Source organism: Plecotus auritus, assembly GCF_963455305.1.
Source record: "Plecotus auritus genome assembly, chromosome: 2".
Classification (NCBI taxonomy): domain Eukaryota; kingdom Metazoa; phylum Chordata; class Mammalia; order Chiroptera; family Vespertilionidae; genus Plecotus; species Plecotus auritus.
Window position 1 is genome coordinate 115,461,085 of NC_137771.1, and position 15,348 is coordinate 115,476,432.

The 15,348-nt window shown below is 39.4% G+C and overlaps 1 long non-coding RNA gene across 2 annotated transcripts in view; it reads left to right on the forward strand.

Moving 5' to 3' along the window:
* The window catches only part of LOC308240987, a 338,058-nt gene that overhangs the window by 65,505 nt on the left and 257,205 nt on the right, over nucleotides 1-15,348 (forward strand). The window contains exon 2 of one of the 2 annotated variants that reach the window (XR_013959849.1): nucleotides 658-747. The exons of the other annotated variant lie outside the window; for it this stretch is intronic. This is a non-coding gene — a long non-coding RNA (uncharacterized lncRNA). The remainder of the gene's footprint in view (nucleotides 1-657; nucleotides 748-15,348) is intronic. 2 annotated transcript variants of the gene reach the window in all.

Sequence of the window (15,348 nt, forward strand, 5' to 3'; positions counted from 1 at the left end):
ACATCTGGCTGTGAAAAGCAGCAGGATTGCTGTCTGCCAGGTAGAGATGGCTGGAAATGCAAGCACTGTCTTAAAGGGCCAATGCACAAAAGTTTGTTTGCTGCCTTGGGCTCTGGCAGAGTGGACTGGAGCTGTGTGAGGAGAGCCCAGGGTTGAGGGTTCTGAGATTGGAGCTCGAAGGGCAGCCACCCCAGTTTCCTGTCTTGAAATATTCCTTCATGCTGCTGAAGACGTCTTTCTCTGGAAGAATACTGCTACCCAGGAAGTTTTTGCCCAGGAGGAAGGCAGTTGCCCAACCCTGTTGGAAGAACTCTCCCTACACTCTGTGGTAAATAGCCTGAGGCTAATCAATACTGAGTGATAATCCCATTGAAGGCAGAGACAGATCTCTGGAGGCTTTGAGTCTTGGCCTGATCTCCTCCTTGACGCAAGTGCACATCTTGGTCCTTCAAAAAGGCACACAAGCTTAGCTGGTTTGACTCAGATAATAGAGTATTAGCCTGAGGAATGAAGGGTCCTGGGTTTGATTCCAGTCAAGAGCACATGCCCAGGTTGTGGGCTCAATCGTTAGTGGGGAGCATGCAGAAGGCAGCAAATCAATGATTCTCTCTCATGGTTGATGTTTCTATCTCTCTCTCCCTCTCCCTTCCTCTCTAGAATCAATAAAAATATATTTAAAAAATAAAAAGTCACCCAGCCGCAGCAGAAGGAGCCACAAGCTGTGGATTGCTGATAACTCCAAACAGGGTAAGCAAAGCCAGTCACAAAAGCTTGTGACATTGTCTTGCACTAGAGATTGGGAGTCATAGAAGATATACATAACACACACACACAAAGCCAAACAGGCAGCAAAAATGGGGAGATAACTAAACAATCCCCAAAAGAAATAACAAGAGAATTCTACAGAAGAGCTAAATGAAATGGAGATAAGAAATTGATCATATATAGATTTCAGAATAATGATGGAAAGGAAGCTCAACAGCATAGAAAGATATAGTAATTATGAAAAAAGACCATTCAGAAATAAAGAATGGCATAGCACTAATAAAGAACAGAGCACATTAGGAGAAGCCAAGAAACTCTGGGACCCCACAGTGAGCCACACACCAGTGAGATTTCAGGCAACCCATGCCACAAGTGCTAGAACCACGGGCACATCCACAACAGCTTGTACGATGAGGTCAGGGGTGATTCACATTGTTGGAAAACCTGTGCAGAGACACATCCATGAATGAGAAACTAACATTTAAGACCCAACTACATCAGGAGAACTGAAATAACTCAAGTAGGGGGTTCCAATAGAACACCCAGCTCAGGAGATCTAAGAGACTGCACCATTGGACCACATAAATAACTGACTTTATAGGACCACCCCTCAAAAAACCTGAGTGGCATAGAAATTGGGTCTAAGACATGGAAACAATTACAAAAGGCTAGCAAAAATGGGGAGACAAAAAAAACAAAACAATATCCAAAGAAAAAAAAGGAGGAATCCCCAGAAAAGTAATTAAATGAAATGGAGTCAAGCAATTAGTCAGAGAAAGATTCAGAAGGATGGTTATAAGGAGGCTCAAGTGTGTGGATGACAAATACACACAACTAAATGAGAATTACTAGTATAAAGTGCTGAATGAGAATTTCACAAACATGAATAAGAATCAAGAGGAAATGAAGAATGACATAGTGATAGTGGCAATAAAAAACACAATGGAAGGTTTCAACAGTAGACTAGAAGCATCTGAGGACTGAATCAGTGAGTTAGAAGACAAAGTACAAAAAACACTCCAGCAGAGCAGCACTTGGAAAAATAATTTAAAAACTACAGGAGAGTCTAAGGGAGCTTTGGGACAACTTGAAATGAAACAATCACTGCATAATAAGGGTGTAAGAAGGAGGCAAAGCTGAACAAGGGTTAGAAAACCTGTTTGAAGAAATAATGACAGAAAACATCCCACACTTGGGGAAGAAAAAAGTTACACAATTCCAAGAAGCACAGTGAGTCCAAAGCAAGATGAACCCAAAAAGACCCACAAAAAAGAGACATTGTAATTAAACTGGCAAATGTAAAAGACAAAGAAAGAATCTTAAAGGCTGCAAGAGAGAGATGGAAGGTTACCTACAAGGAATCTCCCATTAGACCAGCCATGGGCAAACTACGGCCCGCAGGCCAGATCCGGCCCATTCGGCTGTTCTATCTGGCCCATGGAGCCGAAAGAGAAGAGGGTTCTCTTGCTCTCCCCTCCGCTCCTTTACTTTGAATTTATATTAGTTCACACAAACACTCAATCCATGCTTTTGTTCCGGCCCTCCGGTCCAGTTTAAGAACCCATTGTGGCCCTCGAGTCAAAAAGTTTGCCCACCCCTGCATTAGACTATTAACTGATTTCTCAACAGAAACATATCAGGTCAGAAGGGAATGAAATGAAGTACACAAAGTGATGCAAAGCAGTGAACTGAATCCAAGAATACTCTATCCAGCTATGCTATCATTCAAAATTGAAGAAGTAATAAGGAGCTTCACAGACAAAAAAAGGCTAAGGGAGTTTATTACCACCAAATCAGCAATGCAAGATATGCTAAAGGGATTGCTATAAAGAAGAAATAGAAAGGGAGGAAAACAGGCATAAAGAATAAAAATGGCAATAAACAAGTATCTAACAATAATAACCTTAAATGTAAATAGAATAAATGCTCCAATCAAAAGACATAGGGTAGCCAAATGGATAAGAAAACATGATCCATATATATGCTGTCTACAAGAGACCTACCTCAGAACAAAGGATTCACACTGACTGATAGTGAAGGGATGGCAAAAAAATATTCAGGCAAATAGAAATGAAAAAAAAAAAGCTAGGGTAGCAATATTATAGCTGACTAAATAGACCTCAAAGTGAAGGCCATAACAAGAGTTAAGTAAGAACACTTCATAATACAACAAGAGGATATAACTCTGGTAAACATATACAGGAGCATCCAGATACATAAAAAAGAAAAACTTCTGTAAAATATCAAGGAAGAGATTGACAGCAACACAATCATAGTAGGAGACTTTAATACCCTATTGACATCACTGGATAAATTTTCAAGGCAAAAAATCAGCAAAGAAACAGCAATCCTAAATGACTCAGTAGATCAAATGGAACTAATTGGCATCTTTAGAACATTTCAACCCAAAGCTACGGAATATATATTCTTCTCAAGTGTACATGGGACATTTTCAAAGATAGACCACATATTGGGACACAGGCTAAGTCACTACAAATTCGAGAAGATTAAAATAATATCAGCCATCTTCTCAGATCACAATGGCATGAAATTAGGAATCAAATACAATAAAAACAAACATAAACATATTGAGACTAAATAGCATGCTATTAAACAACAAATGTGTTACAAATCAGATCAATGAAAAAATAGAAAGCATCTGGGAAACAAATGACAATGTAAGCACAACAGCCCAATATCTATATTACACAGTGAAAGCAATACTGAGAGAGAAGTTCATGGCACTAGAGGCCTATCTCACAAAACAAGAAAAACAAGAAAAACTGGTAATAAGTTATCTAATACTACAACTTAAAGAACTAGAAAGAGAGCAACAAGAAAAGCCCAGAGTAAGTAGGAGGAAGGAAATAATAAAGATCAGAGCAGAAATAAATGACATAGAGACAAAAAAAAAAAGCAATGCAAAAGATCAATAAAACCAAGAGCTAGCTCTTTGAAAGGATAAAGAAGATCGATGAAACTCTTGCCAGACTCACCAAAAAACAAAGAGAGAGGACTCAAATAAACAAAATCAGAAATGAAATAGGTGAAGTAACAACTGATATCACAGTGATACAAAGGTTTGTAAAAAAAACAAAACACTATGAACAACTCTACTCCAATAAACTGGACACATTAATCAAATGGACATATTCTTAGAAAAAATACAATCTTCCAAAACTCAATCAGCAAGAATCAGAAAACCTGAATAGACCAATAACTACTGTAGAAATGGAAGCAGTAATAATAATTTAAAAACAAACAAACACCTCTCAGCAAACCAAAGCCCTGGTACAGATGGCTTCACAGGGGAGTTTTACCAAACATTCAAAGAAGAAATATCCTCCTCAAAAAATTACGAAAGAAGGAACACTCCCTTACTCTTTCTATGAGGCCAGCATTACCCTAATGACAAAACCAGATAAAGACACAACAAAGAAATATAATTACAGGCCATTATCCCTGATGAACATAGATGCTAAAATCCTCAACAAAATTCTAACAAATCAGATCCAACCATACATTAGAAAGATCATACAACATGACCAAGTGGGATTTATTCCAGAGTTTCAAGGCTGGTACAATATCCAGAAATCAATAAATGTGATTCATTACATAATCAAACTGAAAGATAAAAACTACATGATCATATCAATAGATGCAGGAAAAACATTCTTGGAGATAACATTGGCAAATATGTTCTCCCATGCAGTGGGCTTTCCTGTTGTTTTGTGGATGGTTTCTTTTGCTGTGCAAAAGGTTTTTATTTTTATTTAGTCCCATTTGTTTTTTTTTCTCTTTAGTTTCCATTCCGCTAGGAGCTGAAGATATTGCTTTGGCATATGTCTGAGATTTTGCTGCCTGTGGATTCCTCTAAGATTTTTATGGTTCCCATCTTATGTTTAAGTCCTTTATCCATTTTCAGTTTGTTTTTGTGTATGGTGTAAGTTGGTGGTCTAGTTTCATTTTTTTTGCATGTATCTGTCCAATTTTGCCAACACCATTTACTGAAGAGACTGTCTTTATTCCATTGTATGGTCTTACCACCTTTGTCAAATATTAACTGAGCATAGTGGTTTGGGTCGATTTCTGGGTTCTCTATTCTATTCCATTGGTCTGTATGTCTGTTCTTGTGCCAATAACAGGCAGTTTTGAGAACAGTGGCTTTGTAATACAGCTTGATATCTGGTATTGAGATCCCTCCTACTTTGTTCTTCTTTCTCAGGATGGCTGTAGATATTCTGAGTCGTTTTTTATTCCTGATGAATTTTTGGAGAGTTTTTTCTAGGTCTGTGAAATATGCTGTTGGTATTTTAATGGGAGTGCATTGAATCTATAGATTGCTTTGGGGCATATGGACATTTTAATGATTTTGATTCTATCAATCCATGAACACAGTATGTTCTGTCATCTGTTTGTCTTCATCTATCTCTTTTTTCAGTGTCCTATAGTTTTCCAAGTACATATCTTTTACCTCCTTATTTAAGTTTATTTCTTCTTAATTTTTTTGGTGTAATGGTAAATGGGTTGTTTTTTTAGTCTATTTCTGTGAGTTCATTATTGGTGTTTAGAAATGCCATAGTTGTCTTAACGTTAATTTTGTACCTGCTACATTGCCAAATTCATTTATTAAGTCTAATAGTTTTTTGATAGAGTCTTTTGGTTTTTTTATGTACAATATCATGTCATCTGCAAATAAGGACAGCTTTACTTCTTCTTTTCCAATTTGGATACCTTTTATTTATTTTTTGTTGTTTAATTGCTATGGCTATCACTTCAGTACTATGTCAAATAGGAGTGGTGAATGGGGTAATCCCTGTCTTGTTCCTGTTCTTAGGTGAAATGGTTTTCATTTTTGCCCATTGATTATGATGTTGGCTGTAGGTTTGTCATCTAAGGCTTTTATTATGTTGAGGTATGATCCCTTTATTCCAACTTTGCTGAGTGTTTTTATCAAGAAAGTGTGTTGGATTTTGTCAAATGCTTTTGCTGCATCAATTGATATGGCTGTCAATTTTTTTGTGTGATGTATCACGTTTATTGATTTGTAGATATTGTACCATCCTTGCATCTCCAGGATAAATCCTACTTGGTCATGGTGTATGATCTTTCTGATGCTATGCTGGATCCAATTATCTAGAATTTTGTTGAAGATTTTGGCATCTATGTTCATGAGGGATATTGGCCTATAATTATCCTTCTTTGTGTTGTCTTTATCTGGTTTTGGTGGTAGGGTAATGCTGGCTTCATAGATTAACTTGGAAGTTTTCCTTCCTCCTGAATTTTTTGGAATAGTCTGAGGATAGGTTTTAGTTCTTCTTTGAATGTTTAGTAAAACTTCCCCATGAAGCACTTTGGCCCCGGGCTTTTGTTTGCTGGAAGCTTTTTGATGGCTTCTTCAATTTTCTCCATAATTATCAGCCTATTGAGATTTTTAGATTTTTCCTGATTGAGTTTTGGGAGGTTGTATTTTTCTAGGAATATGTCCATTTCCTCTAGGTTGTCCAGTTTGTTGGAATAGAGTTGTTCATAGTATTTTTAGTAATCTGTTGCATTTCTGTGGGGTCTGTTGTTATTTTTCCTCTTTCATTTCTGATTTATTTATTTAGGTCCTTTCTCTTTGCTTCTTGGTGAGCCTGGCTAGAGATTCATCAATCTTGTTTATCCTTTCAGACAACCAGCTCTTGGTTTCATTGGTATCTTATATATAATATTTTTTGTTCTTTATGCCTTTTATTTCTGCTCTTATGTTTATTATCTCCTTTCTTCTGCTCATCTGGGCTTTTCTTGTTGCTCTCTTTCCAATTCTTTAAGTTGTATAGTTAGATAATTTATTATCATTTTTTTTCTTGTTTTTTTGAGGTAGGCCTGTAGAACTGTAAATCCAGCTCAGGACTGCTTTCACTGTGTCCCATAGATTTGGGATTGTTGTATTTTCATTGGCATATGTTTCCAGGATGTTTTTAATTTCTTCTTTTATCTCTTTGGTAACCCAATCATTGTTTAGCAGCATGCTATTCAGCCTCCAAGGGTTTGAATTTTTTGATCATTTTTATTGTAGTTTATTTCTAATATTATGCCATTTTTGTCTGATAAGATGTTTGATATGGAGAGACTTTGCCTGTGACCCAAAATGTGGTCTATCTTTGAAAATGTCCCATATGCTCTTAAGAAGAACATATATTCCTTGGCTTTGTGGTGAAATGTTCTGATGTTGTCAATTAAGTCCATCTGACCTAGTGAGTCATTTAGGATTGATGTTTCTTTGCTGATTTTTTTGTCTAGAGGATTTATCCAGTGATGTCAGTGGGGTATTAAAGTTCCGTAGTAAGATTGTGTTGTTGTCAAACTCTCCTTTGATATTATCCAGGAACTTTTTATGTATTTGGGTGCTCCTGCATTGGGTGCATATATGTTTATCAAGGTTTTATACTCTTTTTTTCTTTCTTTTTTTATATATTTTATTAATTTTTTACAGAGAGGAAGAGAGAGGAGAGGGATAGAGAGCTAGAAACATCGATGAGAGAGAAACATCGATCAGCTGCCTCCTGCACACCTCCTACTGGGGATGTGCCCGCAACCAAGGTACGTGCCCTTGACCGGAATCGAACCTGGGACCTTTCAGTCCGCAGGCTGATGCTCTATCCACTGAGCCAAACCGGTTTTGGCAAGGTTATATACTCTTAATGTATTGATCCCTTTAGTATTAGGTTGTGGCCTTCCTTATCTTTTTTTTTTTTCGCTTAAACTATTTTATTTTTATTTATTTTCTTTCTTTATAATCTTTATTGTTCAGATTATTACAGTTGTTACTCTTTTTACCCACCATAGCTCCCCTCCACCTGGTTCTCACCCCTCCCCAGGCTTTTGCCCCCCCCCACCGTCCTCGTCCATCGGTGTAAGCTCTTTGTCCAATCTCTTCCTGCACCACCACACCCTCTTCCCCCACTCGAGAATTGTCAGTCCACTCCCTTTCTATGCCCCTGATTCTATTTTATTTACCAGTTTATTCTGTTCTTCAGATTTTTTATTCACTTGATTTTTATTTTATTTATTTATTTTTTTAATATATTTTATTGATATTTTACAGAGAGGAAGGGAGAGGGATAGAGAGCTAGAAACATCGATGAGAGAGAAGCATCGATCAGCTGCCTCCTGCACACCCCCCACTGGGGATGTGCCCGCAACCAAGGTACATGCCCTTGACCGGAATCGAACCTGGGACCCTTCAGTCCGCAGGCCGATGCTCTATCCACTGAGCCAAACCGGTTTCGGCTATTCACTTGATTTTTAGATTCACTTGTTGATAGATATGTATTTGTTGTCATTTTGTTGTTCATAGTTTTTTTATCTTTACCTTTTTCTTCTTCTTAAAGAATACCCTTCAGCATTTCATATAATACTGGTTTGGTGGTGTTAAACTCCTTTAGCTTTTTCTTGTCTGTGAAGCTCTTTACCTTACCTTCAATTTTGAACGATAGCTTTGCTGGGTAGAGTAGTCTTGGTTGTAGGTTCTTGTTATTAATCACTTTGAATATTTCTTGCCGCTACCTTCTGGCCTGCATAGTTTCTGTTGAGAAATCAGCTGACAGTTGTATGGGTACTCCCTTGTAAGTAACTAACTGTTTTTCTCTTGCTATTTTTAAGATTCTCTGTGTGTCTTTTGCCCTTGGCATTATAATGATGATGTTTCTTGGTGTGCTCCTCTTTGAATTCCTCTTGTTTGGGATTCTCTGTGCTTGCTGGACTTGTAAGTCTATTTCTTTCACCAGATAGGGGAAGATTTCGGCAATTATTTCTTCAAATAGGTTTTCAGTATCTTGCTCTCTCTCTTCTTCTGGCACCCCAAATAATTCAGATGTTGGTACACTTGAAGTTGTCCCAGAGGCTCCTTACACTCTCTTCATATTTTTGGATTCTTTTTTGTTTTGCTTTTCTAGTTGGGTGGTTTTTGCTTCCTCATATTTCAAATCTTTGACTTGATTCTTGGGATACTGTAGTCTACTGTTGAATCTCTGTATATTATTCTTTTCTTAAAATTTCTTCATTGATTAAGGTATCACATATTTGTCCTCATCCCCTCATTCCCATCCCAAACCCCTCCCCGTGCATGCCCCCACCCCCTGTTGTCCATGACCACTGGTTCGGCTTATATGCATGCATACAAGTCCTTTGGTTGATCTCTACCCCCTTACCCCCACCGTCCCCTACCTTCCCTCTAAGGTTTGACAGTCTGATCGATGCTTCCCTGTCTCCGGGTCTGCTTTTGTTCATCAGTTTATGTTGTTCATTATTTCCCCTAGATAAGTGAGATCATGTGATACTAGAAATACACTTATAAGAACTGAAAATGAGACAAGCAATAATGGTTATGCTGAGAGGCAAATGAATCAGTCTGTAGTGAGTTTCTTTCTGGGCCATAAGTTCTTTTGAGTCCCAATTTCAATGTCAAACAGTTCCTTATGTGTACATGTCAGCAACGATATTTCAGTTCTGGATGGTGGACAAATGGTGGTAATGCAAGTCTGACCCTCCCTGGTTTGGTCCTGGGCAACCTGCAGCATGCACAGCTGCTGATTGCTAGTATGGCAAGGCATCGTCAGCCTATTCCATCTCTGGACTGTTTCTCTTCTGTCTTCATGGCTGGAGCAGTCCTGTCAATTCCTCTCTGTTGCAGGAATCCACCTGGTCTTGGAGTTGTTTTCTGAAAATATACAAACATATTCTCGACCAAAAGTTAATAAAGGAATCTTTTGTATAAATTTGACTTGGGATCCTTTTTCATTTTTTGCCCAAACGATTTTCCTTTGGCTTGTTTTTACACCATGTGTGTTTTTCATGGGTGTCTTGCTGTTAGCATTACAAATGAAAGTTAATTTTCTAAAGTAAAAATTTTCTAGATGTAATTTACTTACAGGATATTTTTCCTTACATGATATTCTTCTACTATCTCCCCTTTTTTGATTTAAATATTAGGAGGCTTTTGGAAATTTTATAATGTAGTCTCTATAGCTTTTAAATTTTAATTTTTTGCACTAAAATATGACTGCTTTAAGTTTATTACATGTTACCCAATTTTACCATGAGATGAACTACCAATAAAAATTTTAGTTAACACTTTAGGAACAGCTTTTTGCCCAGTACCATTAATTTTTCTAGAATATTTGCTTATTTCACTTAGCTAATTTAAATTAGTCTGAGAACATAACTACTATTTTACTGTCAAATTTAATACTCTAACAGCAATCTTATTTTACCCTGTAAATATTAGTGGAAAGGATTATTTGCCTTCTTGAGTAGGCCCTGAGCATTCCTGGTGCTAGGCTGGATTTAGATATCAAAAACCCACTTCGCCACACCATGGGTACAAGACAACTCAAACAAGTCTTGTTGCAGTGAGAGGGCAGCTGCTGTCGGCCAAGTCTCTGTTGCCTGGGTCCCTATTTGAGCTGGGCATGGTAAGCGAAGCAGCCATGGGGGCAGGAGACCTCCTTCAGAAGTGGTGAGGGTTCAGCCCCCTACAAAGTTGGGTGGCTGAGGGTCTGTGCCCCACCTCTGTTGACCCCCAAGTTCTCTCCTGATGGCCCCTTTGCGACTGTGCCTGTCTTAGGTTGTTCCTTCCCTGAGGAATCTTACCCATCTCTGTTAAACCAGCCATCCTCCATGGCCAAGCAGGGTGATGTGAGGTTCAGTTCTGTCTCCTTGGTAGTCTATGTCCCCATGGCCTCCACATCCAGCACATCCCTTGGGATCCCCTCACCTGCTGGCGAGGCCCCGGCACTGATAATATATCTTGGGGAACCCAGGTTTCTTCTCCGGGGAGGGCCCAGCTCACCCCATTGGGAGAGAGACAGATCCATGGTACCAGCCACCACGAGGTTTCAACCTCGGCATCAACAGAAAGTTCAGGCAACAGCTGTGTGCAATTGGATTGTGAGAAGAGGGTCCCTCTTGGCCAAAAGGGCAAGAGGTGCCAATATAGAATGTTCAGGTACCTTCCCAGGGGGCCCTCTACACAGTGGAAAGGATTAAATTCTCTCATGTTCTTTTTAAATTGCTGCCAGACATTCAAAGAATTAGTTTGTAAGTTTGTTTGGGATAATTGTACATTATGCTGTTGTAATTCTAAATATCAAGAGATGTGTTACCTTTGTCTCCAAGCACCACAAAGATGATTTTTTATTGATTCCCAAGGGTGCGAGGTAGTATTATAGGTAATGGGGGTAACACAAATCTGGGAAAAGTTACCATGACATTGTAGAGTAATATCATGTAAGGATATTCTTTGCTCTAGGCCATGGCAATTCCATTTCAAACTGGGTGTCAATTTCTTTTTGTATAGACAAGGTCTTAGTTACATTTTCTGCACTTCTCCCAGGAGCAAGTAGTGATAGGCCCTTCATTTTGTGTCCACGCAAGCCAGAAACCTTTCTTTAATTTTATACACAAAGGAGCAGTGGTTTGATTTTGTGTCATACAAAAGGGAAGCTGGGTGGCAACCCCTGTGTAATTATACTTCCTTGCCCCACCCATGGTCCTCCTGGATGACCAAGGTGTTTGGTATTATTGGTGACTACATTAGGAAGGGATCAGCCCACGTAAGGGCTCTTACCCATGAAGGGTCAGGAACTTAAGTCCTAAATACTTACCCATTTGCCCCAAGTAATATTACCATACAGCTGATGACTGCTAGCAAGGCAAGAAAGACGTTCTCGAGTGTTCTTGGGGTTCTGGTTACCTCACAATTTCTTTTTTATTTTTATTTTTTTATTATTTTTATTATTATTTTTTTTACATATGTGTCTTTATTCCCCCATTACCCTCCACCCCCCACTCATGCCCCACCCCCATGTTGTCTGTGTCCATTGATTAGGCTCATATGCATGCACATAAAGCCCTTGGTTGATCTCTCCCCCTTACTCCCACTGACCCCCTCCTTCCCTGAAATTAAAGGTTCTGATCAACGTTTCTCATTCTCTGGATCTGTGTATATTATTCTTTATTTCAGTCAGTGTATGCTTAATTTCTGATTGGTCCTTTTCCATTTTTTTTTTTTTTGGCATTGTCACTAAGATCCTTGAAGGTCTAAGTTCCTTGGAGGTTTCTAGAAGATTCTTGAGTAATCTTATAACCGTGGTTTTGAACCCTATATCCAGTATTTCACTTTCATCCATTTTTTCATTTGTGACATGTTTCTTTGTCTCCTTATTTTGGCTGCTTCTCTGTGTTTGTTTCTATGTATTGGGTAGCTGCTAAGTCTCCTTTAGTTGATATAGAGGCCTTGTATAATAGGTGTCCTATAGGGACCAGTGGCTCAATCTCCCCAGTCATCTGAGGTGGACACTCTTGGTGCACCCCTTTGTGAGCTGTGTGGACAGTCTTGTTGTAGTTAAGCCTTGATTACTGTTGGTATCACTGGGAGGAATTGACCTCCTGGCCAACTGACTGTGAGGACCAGTTGTGTCTACAATGGAAGAACTGCTGTGCAGGAGACACCCTTATGAGGCAGGACTTGCTTCAGTGGGGCTTTGGTGCTCACTGAGTCTGTCCCTTGAGTGTGTGTTTGTCTTATGGATGTGAAGAGTTGTAATTGGTATGGTCTCACACTAACCACTGGGTACACCAGCTCTTGGATTTCCAAGGAAGTGCAAAGTCAGTCACTGCTTAAGGCCACCCTGCTGGAGCTACAAAGAGATCTGAAGATTTCACCTCTTTGGGTTTAGAAGCCCAGCTGTGTAGCAAGGCAGGCTGCTGCTGTTGCTGCCTTACAGGTTTTAGGCTGAGAAAGGACAGGCCATTCATGAAAAAGACGCTGTGCACAGCTTGGGTGGGGTTGTAAATTGGGTGGGGCGGGGTCTCAGGGATTCACCAGGGCAGAGAAAACAGCAATGGCTGCCAGTCAGCCCTGCACCATAGAGGTCCCCATGTCCCTGCATAAGAACAATGATCATTGTGAGCAACTCTGAAAGAAAGCCGCCCTCGTGTTCCTGTCCCAATGCCAGACAGTCCAGTTTCTCCCCTTATGTGTCTGGGTCCCCCAGAGTGCTCGCCAGGAACTGGAGTTCAGAGCAATCAGGAGCTTCTTTCTCCCTCCTGATTAAAACAGCAGCACACCTGGGTGCCAGCCCATTCTGCACCTCTGCACTTCATAGAAATCTCAGTGCGCTTTCTTCACCTCTCGAGTTGTGGAACTTACACTCAGCCAGCTTTCCCATGGTTCTAGATAATGGTTGTTCTGCCTTTTAGTTGTAATTTTCATATAGTTGTGAGAGGCAGCAAGTATAGGTGTTTATCTATACTGCCATTTTGGTTCTCCTCCCTTATCTCTTGCTATGGCCTTCTCTTTGTTGTCTATTTTGTCACCTATAAATATTGCTACCCCAGCTTTTTTTTTCATTTCCAATTGCCTGGAAGATATTTTTCCATCCTTCACTTTCAGTTTATATGAGTCCCTTGTTCTGAGTTTGGTCTCTTGTAGACAGTATATATATAGGTCATGTTTTCTTATCCATTCAGCCAGTCGATGTGTTTTGATTAGAGCATTTAGTCCTTTTATTTTTAAGTTATTATTGATAGGTATTTGTTTGTAGCCATTTGTATTTTTGTGTGCCTGTGTTCCTTCTTCCCTTTTTATTTCTTCTTTTTACAGAATTCCCTTTAGCATTTCTTGCATTGCTGGCTTGGTAGTGATAAATGCCCTTACCCTTTTTTATGTCTGTGAAGCTCCTTATTTACCTTTAAATTTTGAATGATAGCCTTGCTGGATAGAGTATTTGTGGATTCAGTTCCTTGCTTCATATCACTTTGTAAACTTTCTTCCATTCTTTTCTGGCCCGATGTTTTTCTGTTGAGAAATCATTGGATAATCTAATGGGAGATCCCTTGTACTTAACTTTCTGTCTCTCTCTTGCAGCCTTTAAGATTCTCCCTTTGTCCTGAACGTTTGCCACTGTAATTACGACATGTCTTGGTGTGGGTCTTTTTGGGTTCATCTTGTTGGGTACTCTGTGTATGTGTGACTTTTTTTTTCCCCACATCAGGGAAGTTTTCTGATATTATTTCTTTTTTTTTAATTTAATAAATCTTTATTGTTCAGATTATTACAATTGTTTCTCCTTTTTCCCCCCTTAGGTCCCCTCCACCCGGTTCCCACACCACCCTTTGCCCTTACCTCCCCCCACACTGTCCTCATCCATAGGTGTATGATTTTTGTCCAGTCTCTTCCTGCACCCCCCATACCCTTTTCCCCCTGAGAATTATCAGTCCACTCCCTTTCTATGCTCCTGATTCTATTATATTCACCAGTTCATTCTGTTCCTCAGATTTTTAATTCACTTGATTTTTAGGTTCACTTGTTGATAGATATGTATTTGTTGTTCATAATTTTTATCTTTACTTTTTTCTTCTTCCTCTTCTTAAAGAATACCTTTCAGCATTTCATATAATACTGGTTTGGTGGTGATGAACTCCTTTAGCTTTTTCTTATCTGTGAAGCTCTTTGTCTGCCCTTCAATTCTGAATGATAGCTTTGCTGGGTAGAGTAGTCTTGGTTGTAGGTTCTTGCTATTCATCACATTGAAAATTTCTTGCCACTCCCGTCTGGCCTGCATAGTTTCTGTTGAGAAATCAGCTGACAGTCGTATGGGTGCTCCCTTGTAGGTAATTAACAGTTTTTCTCTTGCTGCTTTTAATATTCTCTCTTTGTCTTTTGCTCTTGGCATTTTAATTATGATGTGTCTTGGTGTGGTTCTCTTTGGATTCCTTTTGTTTGGGGTTCTGTGCGCTTCCTGGACTTGTAAGTCTATTTCTTTCACCAGGTGGAGGAAGTTTTCGGTCATTATTTCTTCCAATAGGCTTTCAGTATCTTGCTCTCTCTCTTCTTCTGGCACCCCCATAATTCTGATGTTGGTACGCTTGAAGTTGTCCCAGAGGCTTCTTACACTATCTTCAACTTTAGGATTTTTTTTTCTTTTTTTTGCTTTTCCGGTTGAGTGTTTTTTGCTTCTTTGTATTTCAAATCTTTGACTTGATTCTTGCGTTCGTCTAGTCTGCTGTTGGGTCTCTGTATAATATTTTTTTTATTTCAGTCAGTGTATGTTTAATTTCTAGTTTGTCCTTTTTTATATCTTTGAGGGTCTCGTTATATTTATCGGCCTTTTCTAGGATATTCTTGAAGAGCCTTATAACCGTGGTTTTGGATTCTATATCCAGTTGTTTGTTTTCCTCCATTTCTTTCGTTTGTGATCTGTTTCTTCATCTCCCCATTTTTCACTGCTTCCCTGAGTTGGTAGGGTGGCTTTGTGTGCTAGGTTTCCTATATGGCCCAGTGGGTCGGCCTCCCCAGTTAACCTGAGGTGGACACTCTTGGTGCACCCCTTTGTGGACTGTGTGTATAGTCTTGTTGTAGTTAAGTCTTGATTGTTGTTGGTATCACTGGGAGGAATTGACCTGCAGGCCAGTTGGCTGTGAGGATCAGCTGTATCTACACTGGGAGATTTTCGGTGCTGGAGACAGCCTTATAGGATTAGCCTTGCCAGATTGCAAAAGTCTCTGTGCTCAGCTTGGAAGGGGTGCAGTCTCAGG